The 26,451-nt window shown below is 41.7% G+C and overlaps 1 long non-coding RNA gene across 1 annotated transcript in view; it reads left to right on the top strand.

Annotated features, from left to right (window-relative positions):
- The window catches only part of LOC122553067, a 44,591-nt gene extending 21,271 nt beyond the window's left edge, over window positions 1-23,320 (top strand). The window contains exons 3-4 of the long non-coding RNA XR_006312610.1: window positions 16,341-16,471; window positions 22,666-23,320. This is a non-coding gene — a long non-coding RNA (uncharacterized LOC122553067). The remainder of the gene's footprint in view (window positions 1-16,340; window positions 16,472-22,665) is intronic.
- The last annotated feature ends 3,131 nt before the right edge of the window (window positions 23,321-26,451 follow it).

Raw genomic sequence — 26,451 nt, 5'->3', positions numbered from 1 at the left:
TCTGGGTTGAGTTATAGAAGACTCAGAGGGCAGTTGCATTAATGCCCACAATCTGCATATAACAAAATAATATAATTTTGTTATATGCTTATATATATCCTAACAGGCTTATATACAACTAAATTTGTTGCTTGTCCACTGAAAGGTGAAAAACTAAATTATTTATGGTTAAACCAGATAAAATTTGGGAATGCCAACATGATCATGCTACAATTTTGATGTCATGTTCACAGCCATTTTTCAGCTTTAACACAAAGACTACTTTCTCATTCCCACATTCTGATGGATAGCATCAAGGCGACTTCCAGGATTACATAGAGGCAGCTGAATGAAATCCCATGACTGAAGGGGTACTGCCACTACATAGTCAATGATGCTTTACACTGATTATGATAATTGTAGACATTTCAGCATTTACTTTAGGATTGCATTTATTTGTTCCAAACATCTGCTGGCAACCCTAACAGTATCTAACTATGGATAGCCTATTTGATTTTGACATGATGAAGCACATATTTGCTTAAAACAAATGCGATCATTTTTTATTTTTCAAAAATGTTAAGAAACAGAAAACCTATTTAGAACCACACAGTCAAAATGTTTTGTACAATAATTGCTCGTCTTAAAATGATCAAGGTATTGTTTAAATTAGATAGATTTAACAGTGCAGTGGAAAGACAGCATTCATAGAACATAGAACAGTACAGCACAGAACAAGCCCTTCAGCCCACGATGTTGTGCCGACCATTGGTCCTCATGTATGCACCCTCAAATTTCTGTGACAATTTCACTTCTGCACAGTGTATTCAATATTTTTCAATCGTCGGAGATCTAACCTATGTTACTCTGCATCATTGTCACGTTCGTGAGCATAGCTTTAAGTTCCCAGCGGTTACTCTTTAAGTGTTGGGAAAATGGACAGCATCAGTTTATCGTGTCATCAAGGAGACGCGGTAGAGCAAAAGCTGGCATTTTATTTTATGTAAATCCACCTTCACACTGAATTGGTGCAAAGTTAAAAATAATACGAAATAGCCCTTCAGAATTAGACTCAGACAATTTGAGATCTAAAAACAAAATGAATTCGTGCAGTAAAGAAACGCATTTTTCAGAAATGGAATAATTCACTCCGATCTGCAAACAGTTAAGTGTCCCTTGCTTCCGAAGTACTGGGTTGATTACACGGCTCTTTCAGCTTTGCTCGTCATCCTCTGAAATGTTTCAAGACATATCTGGCCTTTTTGTTTTTAAATAAACACATTTATACCACGTCTGATTCGATGTGCTGCAATTTAACACTTCTTAATAAATTCAACCAAATTATAACAAATGTGTTAAACCTCCCTCAGAGCCTTGGGCATTAAAACTGAGAAAGAGAGAGAAAACCTCGACTCCAATTCTAGAGTTTAAATTACTAAGGGTAACAGCAGGGATTCTAACTTTATTGCAATTGGCTTTAAGACTATGTACTGCACTTAACTATCTTGCCTTGCAATTTCTCTCTTAGCTTGCCAATGGAATTCTAATAAAAAGAGAAGGCAAGCCCCATGACAATAAATGACTTTATTTACTTGACCAGTATGTGAGAGATGCATTTAACAAAGTTTATATGCTCACCACTTTAACACTGCAGGATCAAAATGTGGAGAGAGAAGTGGCTCCTTACCCATGAAGGGGAGGGTGACAGTGGCATCTGCAAGATTTTGAATAGACTTTATTAATTAATTGAACTCAGTTGAAATTTTGGAACTGATTCGAACCAAATTAAATCAATTCCTTCATTAGACAGATAAGGTGCCAGTCCAGAGTGTATGTCTTTGATTATTTTTTTGATGACCAGTTAATTGTGTCACAACTGATGTGTTAATGAGAAAACCAATGAAAAAACATGTAGCAAATTGCAGTGCGATCAGTCTGTATGCAACTGAAGTTTTACTATGTGCTCATTGAGAATTTGTTACATTCTCCCAGTCAAGCCTTGAAAGAAAGTTTTATCAATGTATTGCTCCCAAGAAAACTGTGCCACCAAATTAAACGATAGCATGGCTTTGTAAAATATGTGTAATTGTGGGATGTGCATATTCATAAAGTAGAGGAGAATTAGGGAAATACTTCAGGAAAAAAAGTATACAGTTAATTTTTTTTAAATGCAGCATTTGCACTGCGAGTTTTTAAACAATTAATGTAAGAAGACCACAGCATGATTTGACACCTAAAAATATTCATTGTCAACTCTGCATTCCTATTCATATGAGAATGGAGATTCTGAAATTGCACTGGCATCTGAACACTGAAACCTTATCATGCATTTCAAATTGTTCTGTTAGTAAACCTGTAAGATCTGTTGAACTTTCAGTAATTCATTTCACATAAGCTGAAAATTAAGATAAGCTGTGCTGTCAGACAGAAGGGCATGCTTCACTGTTTTAATTAGCAACAACGGAAAAATTCTAAATTTACATGTTCAGTTTTTATGCAAACATACACAAAATGAAAGGTACACTGTAATGAAAAAGGACACATCAAAACTTCAAGCAAGAGGATGCAGATAATTATATTTACTGAAAGTCTAAAATCTGTTCTTAAAATAAGTTGCCCCTTGCAAATTTCTTTTTTGTCATTCCCTGTTGATTTACATAAACTAAACAAAATTCAGTCTGAAAATTTTAACATTGCTACTACAGAAATTGCATATAACAGAGAAGGTGTTCTATGTCAGACAAAGTCAATTTGAAATACCAAATGTGACTTTGCAATTTTTTTATTAGCTTTGCTTAAATATTGCTATAATGGCAAGAGGTTTGCTTTGCAACAGAAGTTGATGGCAAAAGTTTATGGGAGTAATCTGAAATTAAGCCAATCTATTATGAATATTGGTAAAATAATTTAATTAAACTTATTAAAATTTCATTAAAATCAATTATGTGTTCTCAGAAAATATGGAGCACTAAAGCCTAAAACAGAAAAAAATCTCCTTACAATGGATTCTCTGTGAATGTAGTGCAGAGTAAGAATCCTCTTTTTGATGCATTTGTGCATTTCCTTTATGAAATTATTTTACTTGCTGGTTCAATTATATTATCATAGAACCCCATTTTGTAGTTGCTATTAGACATCTGAAAAGCTGATAGTTAGCTTTGCAAATATTGATGTGTGTTATAGCTATTAAAGATACCTATTTCACATACATTCACAGAATATATATATGAATGCTTCAATGTGTTCACAAAATAGTTCCATGATTACCTTGTTTTTAAAAAAAGATCACAAATTTAAGAAATAAACTATTGGATTGTTAGAACAGCAATTGTTAAGAACAGATGGTCTTAAGTTCTAGCATCATTCATACATGATCAGTTTCACTTCTATATACAGTAGTAAAGTTTGGTGAATTGAACAGAAATCAGTGTACACAATCTTTGTAATATTCTTCACAGACTGGAATCGTAACTACTGCAATTAATTCGCTGTCGGAACAGCGTTTTTCTCCAGCAAGTGTTGACATTAGGAAATAACCAGTGTCAATGTTGTAGAATAATACTCTGTGCCAACCATAAACTTCTGAATGGATATATTAATCACCTCACCCGCAAAATGGAGTCACTTCAGTTGCTGGAAACAATTACTGAATGAACGTTTACGTGAATGAAACATTTCTCAGCCTCACCATTCTCTTTTTAAGATTTAATTTTAGTAAATTATTATGAACTGCCAAATTAGTGCAAAGGTTGTTAAGACTTTTATTAACTGTTTGCCGAGCATTAAGTTTTATGTTCAGTTAATTTGCAACATCAATTGTTTCTAAAAATCCTAGTCAAGAAAATGCCAGTTTTCTCAATGGTTCTTAATTCTATTTTTCTGCTGCTGGATTTATATTTTAAAATTTCCTATCCTCTAATTACAGAGCTTATTTAGGTAGATATAAACTGTGATTTTGATTGAATTATAATTAAACTTAGAACATCAGGCAAGGTGGCATCCTTTGATTAAAAAGTAGAAAATTCATCATCTTGCAGCCATAACATGAATCTGACAAAACAGATGGAGACCAATTGGTCCACTGTATTTGTGTGGACTCTTTTATCCAGCTAGTTCCACTCCCCTGCCCTTTTTCCATAATTCCTGCAAACCTTTCCTTTTTAAATATTATCAAACTTTCTTTTGGGGAAGCGATGGAGCCATGGTAGTATTGCTGGACTGGTAATCCAGAACTCCCAGTTCAATGTTCTGAGGACACTGGTTCAAATCCCACTATGGCAAATGGTAAAACTTGAATTGAATTCAGTGCGATAAAAAGCTAGACTAATGCAACTACTATTGGTACAAAAAAAGATTGATTCATGAATGCCCTTTAAGGAAAGAAATCTGCTATCCTTACCTAGCCTGGCCAACATGCAACTGCAGATCTGTGAAAACGTGGTTGACTCTTAACTACCCTCTGGGTAATTAGGGATGGACAATAAATGCAGACTGAGCCACCACTGCCCACATCCAATGAACAAATAAATACATACATTTCTATCAAAGGATCACCCTACCAGCCAAAATATTCCACTGCCAGGGAAAGACCTGCCTGACCAATTGAATGTTTACAAGCAAAACGTCTTAAGGGCAATGCTAACATCAAAAATTGAGCGGGTTAGGGAGAGAGTGCAGGAACTGAACTGGAGGGAAAATAAAGCAAAACATACCCCATGGTGCCCCATCTCACTCTAAAGGCATCAAGAGCATTGCTGGACACAGCATGTTCCCTCTCCAATGATGCATAGAAGTTTTCATAGAATCCCTACAGTGTGGAAACAGGCTCTTCAGCACAACAAGTCCACACCAATCTTTAGAAGAGTATTCCACCCAAACCTATTCTACATTTACCCCTCATTAACACATCCCTGAACCCAATGGGCAATTTAGCATGGCCAATTCACCTGACCTGCACATCTTTGGATTGTGGGAGGAAACCGGAGCACCCAGAGGGAACTCACACAGACACAGGGAGAATGTGCAAACTCCACACAGATAGTCACCCGAGGTGGGATTTGAACCCGGGTCTCTGACACTGTGAGGAAGCAGTGCTAACCACTGAGCCTCCGTGCTGCCCCAGCCTAATCAGAACTACAGAGAATAGCCAGGCAGTGGGCAGCAATGACCCCTCCCATCACCCCCATTCCACTTCCACAGCCCAATGCCTGGACTTGTTTATAGCCAGCTTGGCCAAGCCCAGGGGCAGACACATGAGGAGATCTGCCCATACCCCTCCATATCAAGTCACCAAAGATTAGAAGCATAGGGCTGAAGTGCAACCAAAACACAACTTGAGGTTCTTCACATAACCAAAAAAGGGAGTGCAAATACACTTAGTCCATGGACTCCACAGCGCCGCAGTATAAACAGCTAGGCTAGAAGTCCGTGTACCATCACAATCTGCTCTTATGCAGGATTGATGCCTGCAATACCCTCCACCCCAGTTCCCTGATGGAATGTGGGAGGACTTTTATGTCAGATTGTAGAATGAATAAAACAAGTTATCATGGGACCAGAAATGCTTGGAGTGCAGGTCTAACACAAAAGGAAAATACAGCAAATGTAAATCTGAAAGAAAAACAGGAAGTGTTGGAAGTAGCCAACAGTTCAGGCAGCATCTATGGAGAGAAATGAAGAGTTAACGTCTCAGGTCAATGACTTTTTTGTTCAAGCATTGCCTCTAATGTCAAAGGAGAAGGCATTATAACAGGTGTCCAAATACTTGTTTGACCCTAAATATCATCTTAAATTTCCAGCAAAAGATGTAGCAGTAATGCAATAACACATTTAGCTAAGTTCCAAAAAGTGACAAAGAGACAAAGTGACAACGAATGATAACTATCACATAATCTCAGTATTCAACACATATTTCTAAACACAAGTTTTTATTGTTCACTTTTCTCAACTTCCCTAGGTCACACTCTTTTCAATCTTGATCATGCAATATAGGCCTTGGACCTTTGTCTTGTTCTTTTTTTATAGTTTGAAGGGCCATTACAAACATTAACTCCACTGGGCCCTTGTAATCTTGTCCCAGATACTTACTGTTCCCCATGATTAATAGCAGACAGGAAAAAGTAATATAATGCACATACTTTTATTCTCTCTGGTATTTCAAATGTCAATAATTTTTCACTTGGAAGCGTTTATACAATACATTTAAAACAAAGTAACATTGAATATGCATGCCTCCATATTCAAAGTATTACGAAATTGGGAAAGGAATGTTCTGAACGACATTCAACTTATAAAATAATTCCATGGTGGAGCCCTGTTAAAAACAAACTTGCTTTTATAATTAGCTTTAAAGTAATCTGTTAAAACCAATTCTTAACGCAGTATCCCTAATTTGCATTGTTAATGTTGATTCTATAATAACTTGATGTCATCATCAGAAATCCACTGGACTACAGACTTTCTAAAGCCAAAGTATAGATTTTGGCCTGATTACTCGATGGACAAAGGAGGACCTTGCATTTATCTAAATTAAACTCCTCAGCCCATTGGCTCATCTGATCAAGATCCCGTTGTAATCCAAGGCAACCTTCTTCACTGTCCACTACACCTCCAATTTTGTTGTCATCTGCAAACTTACTAACTATTCCTCTTAAGCTCACATCCAAATCTTTTATATAAATGATGAAAAGTATTGGACCCAACACTGATCTTAGTGGCACACCACTGGTTACAGGCCTCTAATCTGAAAAACAACCCTCCACCACCACCCTCTGTCTTCCAACTTTGAGCCAGTTCTGTATCCAAATGGCTAGTCCTCCCTGTACTCCATGAGATCTAACCTTGCTAACCAGTCTCCCATGGCGATCCTTGTCGAATGCCTTACTGAAGTCCATATAGATCATGCCTATCACTCTGCCCTCATCAATCCTCTTTGTAACTTCTTCAAAAAACTCAATCAAGTTCGCGAGACATGATTTCCCACACACAAAGACATGTTGACTATCCCTAATAAGTCCTTGCCTTTCCAAGTACATGCACATCCTGTCCCTCAGGATTCTCTCCAACAACTTGCCCACCACCGATGTCAGACTCCCTGGTCTATAATTCCCTGGCTTGTCCTTACCACCTTTTTTAAATAGTGGCACCATGTTAGCCAACCTCCAGTCTTCTGGCACCTCACCTGTGACTATCAATGATACAAATATCTCAGCAAGAGGCCCAGCAATCACTTCCCTAGCTTCCCACAGAGTTCTAGGATACACCTGATCCGGTCCTAGGGATTTATCTACTTTTATGCCTTTCAAGACATCCAGCACTTCCTCCTCTGTACTATGGACATTTTTGAAAATGTCTCCATCTATCTTCTCACATTCTATACCTTCCATATTTTTTTACACAATAAAGATTAATGCAAAATATTTGTTTAGCATTTCCCCCCATCTCCTGCGGCTCCACACAAAAGCAGCCCTACTGATCTTTGAGAGGCCCTATTCTCTCCCTAGTAACTCTTTTGTCCTTAATGTATTTGTAAAAACCTTTGCATTGTCCTTAACTCTATTTACCAAAGCTATCTCCTGTCCCCTTTTTGCCCTCCTGATTTCCCTCTTAAGTCTACTCCTACTGCCTTTATACTCTTCTAAGGATTCATTTGATCTATCCTGTCTATACCTGACATTTGCTTCCTTCTTTTTACTAAACCCTCAATTTCTTTAGTCATCCTAGTTTTAAAATAGTGATGGAAAGGGATAGACCAGATCTCAAAGTTGGGTGGATGAGAGTGGCCGTGGAAGGTTATTGGTTGGGACGGCATGAGAGTAAGAAACAGAGTGCTTGGAAGCCTACATCGTGGCGGGTAGATGTGTACAGGGACTGGATGTCCGCGATGAAGATGGGGGCCAGTGAAACAAAAATCTTGGAGGAGGTGAAGTGCGTGGGTGGTGTTCCGAATGTAGGTGGGGAGTTCCACTTGGCTGGCTGTGCCTGGCTGAACTGGTCCTCACCCTTAACACCTTCTCCTTCCAATCCTTCCACTTCCTCCAAACCAAAGGGGTAGCCTTGGGCACCTGCATGGAACCCAGCTATGCCTGCCTTTTTGTCGGGTACGTTGAACAGTCCATCCACCAGCGCCAACCCCATCTGTTCTTCTGCTGCATCAATGACTGTATCGGCGCTACCTTGTGCTCCCACGAGGAGGTTGAGCAGTTCATCAACTTCACTAACACCTTTCACCCAGACCTCAAATGCACCTGGACCATCTCAGACACCTCCTTCCCCTTCCTGGACCTCACCATCTCCATCTCCGGCGATCAACTCAACACGGACATCTATTACAAGCCTACTGACTACCACAGATACCTCGACTACACGTCCTCCCATCCTACCTCCTGTAAAAATGCCACCCCTCATTCCCAATTCTTCCACCTCTGCCGCATCTGTTCCCAGAATAACAAATTCCACTATCTCAGTCCCAAGCCTCCAACTCGGCACCACTTTCCTGACCTATCCATCACATTTCCCATCTATCCGTTCCACTCTCATCTCTGACTTATCACTTTCTCCCTCACTTACATCTACCTATCGCATTCTCAGCTACCTCTCCCCCAACGCAATCCCCCTCCCATTTATCTCTCAGCCCCCTGGCCCACAAACCTCATTCCTGATAAAGGGCTTATGCCTGAAACGTCGATTCTCCTGCTCCTCAGATTCTGCATGACCTGCTGTGCTTTTGCAGCACCACACTCTCAATTATGATCTCCAACATCTGCAGTCCTCACTTTCTCTGGGTATGTGGATCGGAAAGGCTTGGAGGGATATGGGCTGGGTGCTGGCAGGTGGGACTAGATTGGATTGGGATATCTAGTCAGCATGGACGATTTGGACTGGAGGGTCTGCTTCCATGCTGTACATCTGTATGACTCTATGACTCTAATAGAATTATGGTCACTGGCCCCCCACTGACACCTCAGTCACCTGCCCTGCCTTACTTCCCAAAAATAGGTCAAGTTTTGCACCTTCTCTAGTAGGTACATCCACATACTGAATCAGGAAAATTTCTTGTACACACTTAACAAATTCCTCCCCATCTAAACCCTCCATACTATGATAGTCCCAGTCTATGTTTGGCAAGATAAAATCCCCTACCATAACTACCCTATTTTTCTTATAGATAACTGAGATCTCCTAACAAAGATGTTTCTCAATTTCACACTGACTATTGAGGGTCTATAATATAGTCTTAATAAGGTGATCATCCCTTTCTTATTCCTCAGTTCCATCCAAATAACTTCCTTGGATGGATTTCCGGGAATATCCTCCCTCAGCGCAACTGTAATGTTCTCCCTTATCGAAAACACCACTCCCTCTCCTCTCTTGCCTCCCATTCTATTCTTTCTGTAGTGTTTGCATCCTGGAACATTCAGCTGCCAGTCCTGTCCATCCCTAAGCCATGTTTCCGTAATTACTATGATATCCCAGTCCCATGTTCCTAAGCATGCCCTGAGTTCATCTGCCTTCCCTGTTCGGCCTCTTGCATTGAAATAAATGCAGTTTAATTTGTCAGTCCTACCTTGTTCTCTGCTTTGTCCCTGCCTGCCCTGGCTGTTTGACTTGCGTCTTTTCTCAACTGTATCAGTCTCAGATTGATCTCTTTCCTCACTATCTCCCTGGGTCCCATCCCCCCACTTTACTAGCTTAAATCTTCCTAAGCAGCTCTAGCAAATCTCCTTGCCAGTATATTAGTCCACTTCCAATTCAGGTGCAATCCATCCTTCTTGTACAGGTCATTTCTATCACAGAAGAGATTCTAATGATCCAAAAATGTGAATCCTTCTCCCATACACTAGCTCTTCAGCCATGCATTCATCTACTCTATCCTTCTTATTCCAGTCCTCACTAGCTTGTAGCACTGGGAGTAATCCAGATATTACTTCTCTCGAGAACCTCCTTTTTAAATTCCTACCACTCTATATTCTCCCTTCAGAATCTCATTCTTTTCCCTTCCTATGTCATTGGTTCCATCATGTACAATAACCTCCTGCTGGCCCTCTCCCCCTTGAGAACATTCCGCACCCTTCCTGAGACATCCTTGATCCTGGCACCAGGGAGGCAACACACCATTCTGCTTTTTCGCTGCTGGCCACAGAAACGTCCCTAAACTCCCACCTCCGACAAGAAGAGCATATCACTCTACTAAGGGCAATTTTTACTTCTTCCAATCTGCAGATGCAGAAAATAGCACTGTCTTCGTTTTGGTAAAGGAATTGAAACCGGCTGTTCAAATGGTCACCCAAAATCTTGTTAAATAACAGTTATCATTAAATGTGCCTGTAAGTGTTCATCAGTGAGGCAAGCAAAGGTTTAGTGATTTTGATTCACAGTAAACGGTCTTATTGGGGTAAGTGTTGACATTGATTTCAAGCATTACTTTAAGGGAAGTTCACTACTTAAAGGGATGCTTACCCTTTAATGTTCACTTAATGCTGGAGGTGCCAGCCAGAACAGTCTCTGGAGGGTGGATTGTCACCATGGAGAAGGTAAATGGAGATCTATTCAGTTATCAGATCCTCCTGGTGCCTCAAATATATGTAAATAATTGTATGTATAAGAGAGGTCATAGAGTCATAGAGATGTACAGCATGGAAACAGACCCTTTGGTCCAACCTGTCCATGCCGACCAGATATCCCAACCCAACCTAGTCCCACCTGCCAGCACCTGGCCCACATCCCTCCAAACCCTTCCTATTCACATACCCATCCAAATGCCTCTTAAATGTTGCAATTGTACCAGCCTCCACCACACCCTGTGGCAGCTCTTCACTCTTCTTGGATAGAGTCAAAGTCCAATGGTCTGTTTGTTTACTTGGTATGCAACTGCACAGAACCAAACTGCATTTGTGACAATGTATCTGTACAAAGGCTTTTTTTATTGAATAAAATATGTTTTTGAAATAAAAAAATCGATATTCACCATGCAGATGGAAAACAGGGTGCTTTCTGTTGTCAGAGACCAGCCTCCACCAGGAAACTACTTTGAGTTCAAACTTTTTGGAGGGACAGGCTGGGAGTCTTAACTGATGAAGCCTTTATGAGGATAATTGACCTGTTCAGGAGTGCAACTCCACACATTTCAGAGAAATGCATGATGGAGAAAATAGAGACAGGACTTCCACATGCATGATTTTGCTGTTGTTTTCTCTCGAAATGTCCATCTCTGTTCGAGTGTAATTCGGGTCCTGAAAATCTGAGCTACTAATTGCATTGGAAACAAGGTTTGAGGAGTATAGCTAGGGCTGTGGATAGGACTGTAAGTTAAAGACAACAGGTCATTGTAGAAAAAGACAGAGTGATTAGATTAGATTACATTACAGTGTGGAAACAGACCCTTCGGCCCAACAAGTCCACACCGACCCGCCGAAGCGCAACCCACCCATACCCCTACATTTACCCCTATACCTAACACTACAGGCAATTTAGCATGGCCAATTCACCTGACCTGCACATCTTTGGACTGTGGGAGGAAACCGGAGCACGCAGACACAGGGAGAACATGCAAACTCCACACAGTCAGTCGCTTGAGGTGGGAATTGAACCCGGGTCTCTGGCCCTGTGAGGCAACAGTGCTAACCACTGTGCCACCATGCCGCCCACAGAAGTGGGTCAGGAAGGGACAGAAGGTATAAGAACAATTGTGCATCAGTGAGGAATGTCTATGCAGGCAATAGTCATTAAAAAAAAGTAGTAAAAACATTACAAGTCAGTTACTTACAATCTGTATTAATGACTCAGTTGAAGAGACAGAATGCATATAAATTTGCTGATAGCACAAAGCTAGATGGAAATATAAGCTGTAAGGAAGACTCAGAAAGGTTGCATAGAACGACAGATGAGTTAAGTGAATAGGTACTAAGATGACAGATGGAGTATAACATGGGGAAGTGAGAGGTTATTCATTTTCTCATCAGGAGAGACAAGCAGAATACTTTTCAAAAGGCATTATGTTTATTAATATTGATAGTCAAAGTGGCAGAAAGGGATAGATTTTTGGTAAGCAAAAGGGTAAAAAGTTGTCAGGGATAGGCCAAATCATGGATTTGGGGTTACTATCAGATCAGCCATGATCTTATTAAATGGCGGAGCAAGTTTGAAAGGCAAAATGGCCTAATTCTGTTCCACGTTCATGTCAGTATACAAGTTAGTTTGCAGAAACAGCAAACAATTCAGAAGCCAAATGATATATTAGCCATTATTGCAAGGTGTTTGAAGTTCAGGATTAAAGAACTTGTCCTACAATGGTGCAGGCCACACCTGAATAGTGTTTTAAGTTTTGATCTCGATACTGAAGCAAGATGTACTTGGAGGTGGTACGGCAAATGCTGATGAGATTTGTCCCCACAATGAGGGAGTTGTCCTATGATTTACCCTCTGTAGTGAAGAATTCCAAAGATTCACAGCATTCTGAGAGAAGAAGATCCCCTTCATCCCTGTCTTAAATTTGCAACCTGTTGTTCTGAGATTATGCCCTCTGGAGTGAGACTGTTCCACACGAGGAAACAACCTCTCTGCATCTACCCTAACAAGTCCCCGAAGAATCTTGTATGTTTCATTTTTTTTCTAAATTCCAGTGAGTACAGGCCCAACCTGTGAAACCTGTCCTCATCAGACAATCTGTCCATACCTCAGATTAGCTGAATGAACCTTCTCCAGACTGCCTCCAATGTCAGCTCATTTTTCCTTAGACTCGAGCCCAAAATGATTCATAGTATTCCAACTGTGTTCCAACTCGTGCCTTGTATCATTTTTGCAAAATCTCCTCACTTTATTACCCTTTTCCCTTTGAACTAAAGATCAACATTACTTTTGCCTTTCCTGTTACTCACAGAACTTGAATATTAGCTTTTTGTGATTCCTGGGAAAGGATTTCCAAATTCCTCTCTTCTGTAGCTTTCTACAGTCTTTCTCCAATTATAATAATATTCAGTTCCTGTATTCTTCCTGCATAATCCCACATTTCCTCCACATAATACTCGATCTGTCATTTTTTTGCCCATTCACTTATCCTGTCGATAGCAGAACTCTTTGTTATCCCTACCGCTTGCCTTCTCACTTATTTTTTTGGCATCTGCAAACTCCTTTCAAATACCCATCTGACCAATCACAGTCATGCAAGTTTGATTTTGCAGCCAGAGTTCATAGGGACATAGAATCAGAGAGGCACAGAGTTATACAGTACAGAAAAAGACCTTTTGTCTAATCAGTCCATATTGAACATAATCCGAAACTAAATTAGTCCCACCTGCCTACTCCTGGTCCATATCCCTCCAAACATTTCCTATGCATATACTTATCCACATGTCTTTTAACCAGTGTAATTGTACCCACATCCACCACTTCCTCAGGAAGTTCATTCCACACGTGAAGTATCCTCTGTATAAAACATTTGCCCCTCATGTCTTTATAAAATCTCTCTCTTCTCACCTTAAAAATGTACCCCCTGGTCTTTAAATCCCCCATCCAAGGGAAAAGGCAATACCATTAACGCTATCTATACCTCTCATTATTTTATAAACTTCTGAAAGGTCACCTCTAAGGCTCTTAGGCTCCAGTGAATAAAATCCCAGCCTATCCAGCCTTTCTTTATAACTCAAGCCTTCCATACCTGGCAACATCCTGGTAAATCTCTTCTGAGTCCTTGCCAGTTTAATAATATCCTTCCTATAACTGGGCAACCAGAACTGGACACAGTATTCCAGAAGAAGCCTCACTAGTGTCCTAGACACTGTCTAGATTTACAGGAAATCGTTGAAAACAGTTTTGCACCTGGTAAGTCACTGGGCTGCAACCAGACCAGGGGGCAATTATAGCATAGGAGCTAGCTCACTCAAAGAGTGAGATCACATATGAGTTCTGCAAAACCGACGCAAGTAAGGAATTCATTGGGGTAGCATTTCAGAAGGACGCTGATATGTATTTACAGTGAAATGCTTGATACATTGGAATGCCTGCCAGGAATCCTGTGATCGATATCAAGAAGCATGGAGGATTATAGCACCAACTTGGCACAGTTCCCTGTGCACAGCTTGGAGCCCATTCTCTCCAGCGCGGAGGCCAACTCCACGCGCACAATTGTAAACCCAACCATGATGTAATGTCTGATGGCCAATCTCTCAGCTGGAGCGCAGGCAGCAGCTTCCAGCTGAGGTCTGACTGCTGTCAACGGAAGCTCAATTGAAACAGAATTGGCAGAGCCTGCTCACAGAGGGATGAGCAGGCAATCAGCAACCCCCTGCAACAAGGCCAAGGCTTCACCCCTAGAAATGAGGGCTGCAGTAGTGTAGCCTGCGTCAGTCTGAGCAGAGTGAGGTGAAATGAAGCACAGTGTAGGAAAGTGAAGGCAGACAAGTGGGAATTCTCCTGAGTGTTCTGAACCTTGTGATTAATACAGCTGTGTGTGACGGGGGTCTGAGCAGGGATGAAGAGAGTTAGATGCATTCCTTAAAGAATCAGGTCAGATCATTGAAACACCTCTTGCATCATTGCCATGATTTGGATGTTGGGCTTCTGTCATGAATGGACTTTGCCACCTGGTCCCATTGCCAGTCCATGTGATGCCCTTCTGCTCTTATGAGGGAAAGAATATGCCTCATTCAATCCACTCCCAGGTCAAAAGCCTCCAAGACAGTCTCAGCATTGCCTCAGTCATTCTACTAATTGCAAAATATATTTGCCAGCATCCCCAGCTGGGTGTTTCTCCCCTTTTAGTGGAACTGATTGCCTTTAAATCCCAATGTCCTACACTATCCTGACAGACAATGAGTAACAGAGCTATGCAGGCTGGAGTTAAATTAATGGATAAGGGGTGTGAATGGCTTTGAGTGCAATCAGTTTTCTGAACCACCTCATCACTAGCCCTTTCTGCCTATTTTAAAGATGGTTTTAAAAGCATACAAGCCATTCTCAAGGTTTGCACGATCAGTTTTCATGGGGAAGGTTGTTTTGATTTTCTTTGGTGTGGAGAGGTTGCTCTCACACAGCCCTGATCAATGGGTATGAAACAGATGATATGCCATGCCATGGCAATCTGTGAAATGGAGCATGCAGACTTACATGAGGGATGTGGCAGCAGAACACTAGATCAGATTCCTCCTAGTTGTGCTGGGAGCTACTCCGTCAAACCACAGGCAGGTTATAGTCCAACAGATTTATTTGGAAGAGCAAGCTTTCGAAGCACTGCTCCTTTGTCAATTAGCTAGTGGGATAGGATCATAGGACACCAAATTTATCATAAAAGATTAAAGTATCATACAACTGATGTAAATTGAACAAACCTAACCTCACTATGTTGAGAATGTAACTTTAAAAACGTTCTGGGTTTACATATGAAGGAACCAAAACTAACATGATTATTCTAAAACATGACAGACTTAAGCTAAATTTGTTTAATATCACATTCCATGACACTGCAATCCTGTTGCTATAAATTCTGTGACTTATGATTCTGCTCCACTATCACCTGATGAAGGAGCAGCGCTCCAAAAGCGAGTGCTCCCGAAATAAACCTGTTGGATTATAACCTCGTGTTGTGTCATTTTGTTTACCCCAGCCCAACACCGGCACCTCCAAATCAATTTAGAACTTTAACTTTTGATCTGTTCTATCCTTTTCCATTTTAAAATTAGTAGAATTATGATCACTTGCCCAAAGTGCTCCCCCACTGATGCCTCAGTCACTTGCTCTACCTATATTGCTCCTTCTCCAGTATGTATCTGCATATTGAATGTGGAAACTTTCTTGTACACAGCAAATTCCTCCTCATACAAACCCTTTATACTGTAATTGTGACTTTGGACCATCATCCATCAACTTTTATTTAGATGTGAAACTTGAAAGCTTTGGAATGGGGCGGCCCAGTGGTTAGCATTGCTGCCTCACAGCACCAAGGTCCCAGATTTGAATGCAGCCTCAGGTGACTGTCTGTGTGGAGTTTGCACGTTCTCCCTGTGTCTGCATGGGTTTCCTCCCACAGTCCCAAGATGTGCAGGTCAGGTGAATTGGCCATGCTAAATTGACCATAATGTTAGGTGCATTTGTCAGAGGGAAATGGGTCTGGGTGGGTTACTCTTCGGAGGGTCGGTGTGGACCTGTTGGGCCGAAGGGCTTGTTTCCACACTGTAGGGAATCTATTCTAAACAGAAAATTATAGAAATTCACAATTAGCACCTGGAATAGAAAGAGAAGTTAATTGTTGGCAGAGTAATCCTTTCAAATTATTCTCTTTCTGGTGCAAGGCTACAAGCCAAAATGCCAACATTTCTTTTACGGATACTGTTCAGATTCATTTTCAATGTATTTTGTTTCCATTGCAGATTTCCACCACTTGCTGTTTTCTTTGCTCATTTAACTATGAGCTTTTGGAGATCAATAAAAGGATCTGATCACTCTCAAGCTGAAAGAACCTCTCCATCCGGATACAAAGCATTGTACAGGCTGCAAACAAGTAATTAAGATCAAGATGTGGAATTGGTCTGGGTAGAAATAAGAATTGGCAAAGGGAAGAAGTACATGGTAGGAGTAATTTATAGGCCTGCAGTGGGGCACAGTATAACACAGGAAATATTGCAAGAAAGGTACAGCAATAATCATGGGTGATTTTACCATGCACACAGATTGGAAGAATCAAATTGGCAAGGATAGCCTGGAGACAGAATTCATTGAATGCAATAGAGATTGTTTCTTGGAGCAATATGTTGTGGAACTAACCAGGGAGCAGGCTGCTCTGGATTTGTTTCTGTGTAATGAGGAGAGATTACTTGATGACATCATAGTTAAGGATCCTCGAGGGAGTAGTGACCATAGTATGATGGAATCCAAAATTCAAGTTTGGGGGTGAGAAAGTGGAGTCCCATGGCCTTGTTCTGCAATTAAACAAAGGAAATTATATAAGGATGAGGACAGATTTGGCCTGAGTAGATTGGGAAGGAAGGTGAAATGGTAAGACAGCAGATGAGCAGTGGCAGATGTTTAAGGAGCTACTCAATTCCTCACAACTAAAATGTATCCCAGTGCGGAAGATGTTAAGGGAGGTTTAAAAAAAACATACTTGGCTAAACAAGGAAGTCAGCAACATTATAAAGGCAAAAACTAAGGTATATCACAAAGCAAAGACCAGTGGCAGGGTGGACAATTGGGAAAGTATCAAACATAAACAAAGGGATTCTAAACAGTAATAAAAAGAGCCATGGTACATTATGAAAGAAACTAGCACAAAATATCCAAAAGGGTAGCAGAAGTTTTTGTAGGTGAATAAAAGGAAAGAGAGTCGCTCAGGTGAATGTTGGCCCCTTGGAAGATGAAACCGGACAGTTAATAGTGGGGAACACTGAGATGGCAGAGATGCTGAATCAATACTTTGCCTCTGTTTTAATGGTGGGGGACAATAGTATTATTCCTGTTGGAACAGGCATGTCAGAGGCAATAGATAAGGTAGAACTTAGAACAATTAACATCGATAGAGTCACGGTATGAAGCAAACTGTTAGGATTGAGAACAAACAAGTCCCCCGGTCCTAATAGCCTACATTCTAGAGTATTAAAGGAAGTGGCAGCTGGGATAGTAGATCCATTGGTTACAATATTCCAAAATTCCCTGGACACGGGAAATGTTCCAGTGGATTGGAAAATGGCTAATATAACGCCTGTATTCAAAAAGGGAGGGAAATTATGGACCAGTTAGCTTAGCATCTGTTGTTGTGAGAAAGTGAGGGCTGCAGATGCTGGAAAGTCAGAGTTGAAAAGGGTGGCGCTGGAAAAGCACAGCAGGTCAGGCAGCCTCCCAGGAGCAGGAGAGTTGATATTTTGTGCAATAAGCCATTCATCAGCCTGCTGAAGGACCTATGCCTGAATCAGTCACTCTCCTGCTCCTCAATGCTGCCTGATCTGCTATGCTTTTCCAGAACCACACTTTTCGACTCTAACATCTGTTGTTGGGAAAGTGTTAGAATCAATTATCAAGGAAGCAGTATCAGGATATTTGGAAAGTCAAAATGCTATCCATCAGAGTCAGGATGATTTGATGAAGGGCAAATCATGTTTGACTAATTTGCTAGAGTTCTTCAAAGAAGTAAGAAGCAAAAAGGATAATGGGAATGCTGTAGATGTAATTTGTCTGAACTTCCAGAAGGTGTTTGTTAAGGTGCCTCACAAAAGGTTAATTCACAAGGTTGGATTATATGGAATTAGGGGTAATTTATTAGTTTGGATAGGTGACTGGCTGATGAACAGAAAACAGAGAGTCGGAATAAATGAGTTTTTTTCTGAATGGCAGAAGTAACTAGTGGGGTGCCACAGGGTCCAGTCCTTGGGCCCCAGCGATTTACAATCTATATTAACTACTTGGATACAGGGAGAGAAGGCTCTGTAGCCAAATTTGCAGTTGACACAAATATAGGCAGGATGGTAAATTGCATTCAGGAAATAAGAACCTTGCAAGTGGGATGTAGATAGGTTGGGAGAGTGGGCCAAAATGTGGTAGATGGAGTTTAATGTGGATAAGTGCAAGGTCATGCATTTGGGTCGAAAAATGTGGGAAGGCAACCTAATTATCATAATGGGGAGAGACTTTGGGGTGCTCTGGAGCAGAGGGATCGAGGTGTATTCATTCATAAGTCCCAGAAAACTAGTGTGCAGGTACAGAAGATAAAAGTGAATGGAATATAAATGCAAAGATGCATTGTTGTAACTATACAAGGTATTGGTGAGACCACACCTGGAGTATTGTGCACAGTTTTGGTCCCCTTTTTAGGGAAAGATGGAGTGGCATTGGAGGCCATTCAGAGGAGGTTCATTAGTTTGATCCCAGAGATAAAGGGTTTGTCGTAGGAAGAGAGATTGAACACTTTAAGCTGAGAGTCTCTGGAATTTGGAAGAATGAGGGGAGGTTAAATTGAGGTATTCAACACGTTAAAATGTGTGAATAAAATAGACGTGGAGTGGAATCATCCCCTTGTGGGGCATTCTGGGATGATAGATCATAGTCTTAGGGTAAGGGGTAACAAATTTAAAACAGAGTGGAGGAGAAACTACTTCTCCCAAAGGGTTGTGAATCTGTGGAGTTGGCTACCTCAAAGTGCGGAGGATGCTGGGACAGTGAGTAAATTTAAGGAGGAGTTCGACAGATTGGTAATGGGTTGAAGGGTAAAGGGGAGAAGGCAAGAAAATGGGGGTGAGGAGCATATCGGCCATGATCGAATGGCAGAGCAGACTTGATGGGCCGAACGGTCTAATTCTGCTCCTATATCTCATGAGATGGAAATGTGTTGCTGGAAAAGCGCAGCAGGTCAGGCAGCATCTAGGGAACAGGAGAATCGACGTTTCGGGCATTAGCCCTTCTTCATTCCTGAAGAAGGGCTAATGCCTGAAACGTCGATTCTCCTGTTCCCTAGATGCTGCCTGACCTGCTGCGCTTTTCCAGCAACACATTTCCATCTCTGATCTCCAGCATCTGCAGACCTCACTTTCTCCTCCTATATCTCATGAACTCATGAACTTATAAGTAAGGCTTCATGCAGTTGCATTTTACACATGCGCAAGTGTATGTATGCACTGGAAGAAATACAAAGAAACCTACTTCAAACTTGTACTGAAAATGCCTTGGAAAAACCTCATAGGCTCCTCCAAACTTGATCGTACATCGTGGGAAGCACAACAATATCAGGGACTCTCTGTCTGGCTGCATAAGGCAGGCGCTGAAAATGTGTTGCTGGAACAGCGCAGCAGGTCAGGCAGCATCCAGGGAACAGGAGAATCGACGTTTCGGGCATAAGCCCTTCTTCAGCAGCCTGGTTCAGATGAATACCGTGCAATGCTAAGCTGCCTTTTGCAATGTCATTTGTGAAGGATCCTTGTGACTGCAGTCCATTTTTTTCAAGCAATGTTGAACCCTAGATTCATCCCCTGTTGGCTCACTCAGAGGAGTGTTTGTTGGCAAAATTAGGTTGTGCAGTTTCACCTTTTTGCCAAAGCCAATATCACTCAAAACATTCACAGATCTTCAGAAAGCTTTGCATAATTTGAGTCATATATTCAGACTCATAGAATCAATACAGTGTAGAAGCAGGCTAGTTAATCCATTGAGTCCACACCAACTCCCCAAAGAGTGCCCCACCCACACCCACCCTAATTTTTAACCCTACATTTGCCATGGCTAATCCCTTAACCTACACACCACTAGACATTATGGGCAATTTTGCACAGCCAATCCACCTAACCTGCGTGTCTTTGGACTGTGGGAGGATACCCATACAGACATGGGAGAATGTGCAAACTCCACACAGTTGCCCGAGGCTGGAATCAAACCCAGGCCCCTGAGGTTGTGAAATAGCAATGCTAACCACTGTGCTACCATACCACCCGAATTCGAAAGATCTTCATGGGTTGATAGTTCTGAGTTAACAGTAATGCAGTCAAACTCTGTGTTTTGACTTTTTAGTGAACTACTGGTTCTGTGAGCCACTTCATAGAGATAGTTCAACCTGTTTTTAACTAATAGCAACACTTCAATATATATAGCGCAACTATCTAAGAAGATGGAAGTTCTCTCTATATCAGAGCTCTTGTGGATTCAGCACAGACTAGATATGCTTCCAGTGATTAAGAAATAGAATTCTGACCACAAACGAGGACAAATGGGCCCTATTGGGGGATAGCCAATGATGGGTTGTTACATGTGATCAGGCATAGAATCAGACATTCTTTCCAGAGAGAATGGAAAGGATATTAAAGGAGGGGCAACCAACCAGTAATTTTTTTTCATTGAATTTCACAAGTGACCTGAGCACCCTATTGATAGCGGGTAGATTTTCTGGCTGCTTGACACAGATAAATGCTGGAAACTACACTTTCAAGATTCAGACAGGTGTAATGATGAAAGACACAATGAAGTGACATCCCTTTGTAGCCAGGCGAAAGTGAGGACTGCAGATGCTGGAGATTAGAGTCAAAATTAGAGTGATGCTGGAAAAGCACAGCAGGTCAGGCAGCATCTGAGGAGCAGGAAAATCGACGTTTCAGGCAAAAGCCCTTCATCACGAATGAGGCTGGGAGCCTTGGGGATGGAGAGATAAATGGGAGAAGGTGGGGCTGGGGAGAAGGTAGCTGAGAGTGCAATAGGTGGATGGAGGTGGGGGTGAAGGTGATAGGTCGGAGATGAGGGTGGAATGGAAAGGTGGGAACAAAGATTGACAGTTGTGACAGGTCATGAGGATGGTACTGAGCTGGAAGGTTGGAACTGGGGTAAGGTGGGGTAAGGGGAAATGAGGAAACTGGTGAAGGCCACATTAATGCCATGGGATTGAAGGGTCCCAAGGTGGAAGATGAGGCGTTCTTCCTCCAGGCATCGTGTGGTGAGGGATTGGCGGTGGAGGAGGCCCAGGACCTGCATGTCCTCGGCAGAGTGGGATGGGGAGTTGAAATGTTTGGCCATGGAGCAGTGGGGTTGATTGGTATGATCATCCGCCAACATTTCTGCCACCTCCAAATGGACCCCACCACCAGGGATATATCTCCCTCACCACCCCATCCACTTTCCAGAGACTGTTCCCTCCATGAACACCTAGTCAGGTCCACACCCCCCCAACAACTCACCCTCCCCTCCTGGCACCGCAGGAATTGCAAAACTGAGCCCACACCTCCCCCTCCACCTCCGTCCAAGGTCCCAAAGGAGCTTTCCACATCCATCAAAGTTTCACCTGCATTTCCACACATGTCATTTATTGTATCCATTGCTCCCAATGCAGTCTCCTCTACAGTGGGGAGACCAGACGCCTTCTCACAGAGCACTTCAGACAACAGCTCCGGGACACCCGCACCAATCAACCCCACCGCCCCGTGGCCGAACATTTCAACTCCCCCTCCCACTCTGCTGAGGACATACGGGTCCTTGGCCTCCTCCACCAACACTCCCTCACCACCCGACACGTGGAAGAAGAATATCTCGTCTTCCGCCTCGGGACCGTTCAACCCCAGGGCATCAATATGGACTTCACCAGTTTTCTCATTTCCCCTCACCCCTCCTTACCCCAGTTCCAACCTTCCAGCTCAGCACCATCCTCATGACCTGTTGCTATTCAGATGCTGCCTGACCTGCTGTGCTTTTCCAGCACCACTCTAATCCTGATCCCTTTGTAACCCCTAAGACTGCATCCTACTGAGGTTCAAAGTGTTAATATTTTTTGGCCTTTGTCACCCAGTAAAACTGATTATATCTCACAGGGCTGTTACCTCTTAGATTTCATTGAATAACAGAAGGGGTTTGATCGGCTCAGTGCTCTAACCCTTCCCCCACAAACCATTTTGATGTTCCCATTTTACAGTCTTTTAATTCCAATTATGCAACTCATTTCTCTGGGGGTTTGCTTTGGACCCTTTTGCCCTAATTATTTCTTGCTAGGTACTCATACATGCAAAAAAACTTATACCTTGGAATTAAGAAGATGGGAAAAATTGATGGGTTCAATGAAGTCATAAAAATGAGTGCTGTTTAACACTCATTAAAGCCGGTAATCGATTACATCTTTGATCCTTGTCTTTGTCCAATGGTGGCAGAGAGATTAAGAGCCCATATGTCAGTCAAAGATTGATGAAGGCATTAATCTCAAAGAATGCAAATGGCCCCATCAAAACCCTTTTCCTTCAGTCATAGTGGTCCTTGTGGGAATGGGTGGAGACTTTCCCTGGCCTGGTGAACCTTCCTGATGAAGGGCTTTTGCCCGAAACATCGATTCTCTTGCTCCTCGGATGTTGCCTGACCTGCTCTGCTTTTCCAACACCACACTCTTGACTGATGAACATTCAAGCCGACATTCATGGGGAGCAAGTCCAGAGATGTTGAGCTAAAATATGTTTTTTTGTGAGTTTGCTTTGTATGATAGACATTGAATGGTGTTTGGAACTTGGACAAATCAGCAGCATAACTAGAATAAATACAAAGTTTCGACTTGCAAATTTCTACAATACTGATCTGGAAATTTATTGTGTTTGGGTTTTTCTAACTAGTGGTGAGTAAATTATTGTTAATCGACTGGTTTGAACAAGTTGTGACACACCTCTGTGGCTGGTGGGACTTGATCCCAAGCATTCCCAAGACCCTCCTCTGTATCATATTTAATTATACCAGGCTGGGTTCTGTGCTTACCTATGTAGATTGATTCCCCAGCAGATGAACTAGATAAAGGAGAGTAAGACTTCCACAGGCTTTGCTGGGTTGAATTGGACTCCTTGTTCCAAATTTGTTTTTAGAAAGGAAAGGACTGATCAGGGATTGTCAGCATGGCTTCATGCATGGGAAATCATGCCACACTAACATGATTGAGTTTTTTGAAGAAGTGACAAAGAAGATTGATGAAAGCAGAGTAGTAAACATTGTCTATATTGAGTTCAGCAAAGCATTCACCAAGGTTCTGCATGGTAGACTGGTTAGTACGATTAGATCACATGGGACCCAAGGGAAGCTAGCCAATTGAATACACAATTGGCTTGAAGGTAGGAGACAGAGAGTGGTGGTGGAGAGTTGCTTCTCAGACTGGAGGCCTGTGACCAGCGGTGTGCCACAAGGATGAGTGTAGGGTGCAATGCTTTTTGTCATTTATATAAATGATTTGGATATGAATTAAAGAGGCATGGTTAGTAAGTTTGCAGATGACACCAAAATACGTGGCGCAGAGGACAGTGAATAAGTTTATCTCAGAGTACAATGGGACCTTAATCAGATCGGCCAATGCGCCAAGGAGTGGTAATTGGAGTTTATTTTGATAAATATGAGGCATTGCATTTTGGTAAGACAAACCAGGACAGGACTTAAGCAGTTAATGATAGGGTCCTGGGGAGTGTTGCCGACAAAGAGACCTAGGGGTGCAAGTGCATAGCTCCTTGAAAGTGGAGCCACATAGGGTAGTGAAGAAGGTGTTTGGCACTCTTGCCTTCAGTGGTCATAGCACTGAGTATATGAGCTGAGATATCATGATGTGGTTGTACTGGACATTGGTGAGGCCACTTTTGGAATACTGTGTATAATTGTAGTCGCCCATCTATAGGAAGGAAGTTGTAAAACATGAGAGGGTGCAGAAAAGATTCACATGGATGTTTCTGGGACGGGAGGGCTTGAGTTAAAGAAAGAGGCTGCTTAGATTGGGGCCTTTTTCCCTGGAGCTGAAGGGAATGTCAGAAGCTGAAAGATTACCTTATAAAGGTTTATGAAATCATGAGGGGTATGGATAGGGTGAATAGCCAACTTCTTTTTCCTCATGTGGGGGAGTCCGAAATAAGAGGGCATAGGTTTAAGATGAGAGGGGAAAAGTTTCAAGTGGACCCGGGGAGTAACTTCTTCATGCAAAGGGTTGTGCATGTATGGAACGAGGTGCCAAAGGACATTTTGGTGGCTGGTACATTTGCGACATTTAAAAGGCACCTGGGTGGGCACCTGAATAGGAACAGTTCAGAGGGAGATGGACCAAATGCTGGCAAATGGGACTTTGTGAGAATGGGATGTCTGACCAGCATGGATGAGTTGGACCGAAGGATCTGTTTCCGTGCTGTATGACTATGATTCTATGATTCTATAATGTTCTCATCTGTTGTGTGAAATAATGTAATGCATATGGGATACGTTGGATTCGCATGTGGCAGACAACTGGACCACAATTAGGTGAGAGGGGAAATTTTTCAAGTGCACCCAAAGGGTAACTTCTTCATGCAGAGGGTGGTACATATATGCAATAAGCTGCCAAATGACCAAAATTAGACCAGTTCAAATGGCACCGTAAACAATACAAGCAGATGTAACTGTTTATAAATGACCTCTGAGTGAAAAGATTGTGGTTGATCCTCTTCAACGCCACTGTAAGTTAATGTCACAGAAAATGAATGGAAAACTTCCAGCACATATAATGGGCAAGGCCGTGCAATAAATTCCAAGGTATAAATCAATTTCTAAAGAGTGGGTTTTTAATTGTTATTACACTTAACAAATATTGGAAGTCTACTCTCAGTGCAGCTATGATTCAGTAAAGTTCATCATATCCTTTGTCATTAGGGTCGCTGATGGTTTTTTTGTATAATAAACTGGATGAGAGAGTTGCATTTCAGTTCACATCTATCTTGATTGCCTCACCTCAGTCATACCTTCCTGCCCCTGACCACTGACGAGATCAGAGTCGAAATGTCTGGTGCTGGAAAAGCACAGCATGTCAGGCAGCATCCAAGGAGCAGAAGAATCGACGAATCAGGCATGAGCCTTTCATCAGGAATTTCTCCCACTGAATAAATCAGCAGAACCTATTCTCAGAGCCACGATCACCTCCAGGGATAAAGTATGCAAGTAACTTTTCCCATCCTTGATGTGACTTTAAGCGTCTGCAATTCAGTATTCAATTCATAGCCACAGCTTCTTATGCTGCAAACACTCAACACTTTCCATTCAGATTCCACTGGCATCCAGCAGCACCCACATCCTGCAATTGCAATATTTCACCTACCTTGTCATCTTTATTGCATTCTAATTAATTGAAGTTAAGTAATTCATTTATAATTAATAAATCCCAGTGCACCCAAGAAGATTTATTAATGCCCACAAGCTTCGCTAATACAATTTAAACTTTGCAATTCGTAATAAATTGCCTGAGTTTTAAAAGATAAGATAAACAAGTAAAATATTTACCAAGCTTTCTGTGTAAGGTGGAAGCTGGTGTCTGCAGACAGTGACTAGAGGTTCTGTTTACACACAGTATCAGTTTGAATTTAAGCCCAGCACTGTCAAACGCTGTAAAAATACCCCTCTGTTCTGCACCAGCAACATGCTTCCACCTGAACTATGAAAGAACATGCACTATTTCAAGATGAAGTTGGATCCAGAAAAACTCAAAGCCTTCATGCACCAGTGTAGCAATAAATGTGGATAATCATTTCCGAAGAAGTCTGGCCTGAGTGTGTGTCAATGTGCAAAGAACCCACACAGGGGAATACAATCAAACATGTACCTCTCAAAGAACATGTTGAAAAAAAAGTCAGACTTCTGTATGTGGAGCTTACTATGTGCAATTAGTTGGGTTACTCTAGGACTCCTGTAATACAACAAAGAATGCACATCATTTTATGTATTAGGATTCCTTAACGTCATGAAAGGGTTACATCTTTTATGTTTGATCAATCAGCATCAGAAGTGAACCAACATATTGGAATCCAGCTTTTCACAGAATTAAATTAGGGGCGTGTGCAAACAGTAACTTCAGTTAATCACTGCAACCCAGAAATCTCATAGGCAAAACCTTAAAATAAATATATAAAGTTGTTTTAAGCTGCTTTCAAATATTGGAGCAGCTCCAGAAACATTGCATGATAAATGACAAACACTTGGGCTATCACAATATACTTGAGGGGAGGTGGTGGCGTAGTTGTAATACAACTGAACTGACAATATACTAGACCC

This window comes from Chiloscyllium plagiosum, chromosome 9 (genome assembly GCF_004010195.1).
Source record: "Chiloscyllium plagiosum isolate BGI_BamShark_2017 chromosome 9, ASM401019v2, whole genome shotgun sequence".
Lineage (NCBI taxonomy): Eukaryota > Metazoa > Chordata > Chondrichthyes > Orectolobiformes > Hemiscylliidae > Chiloscyllium > Chiloscyllium plagiosum.
The sequence above is the reverse complement of the archived record's forward strand: the minus strand, read 5'-3'. Positions and strand labels throughout refer to the sequence as shown.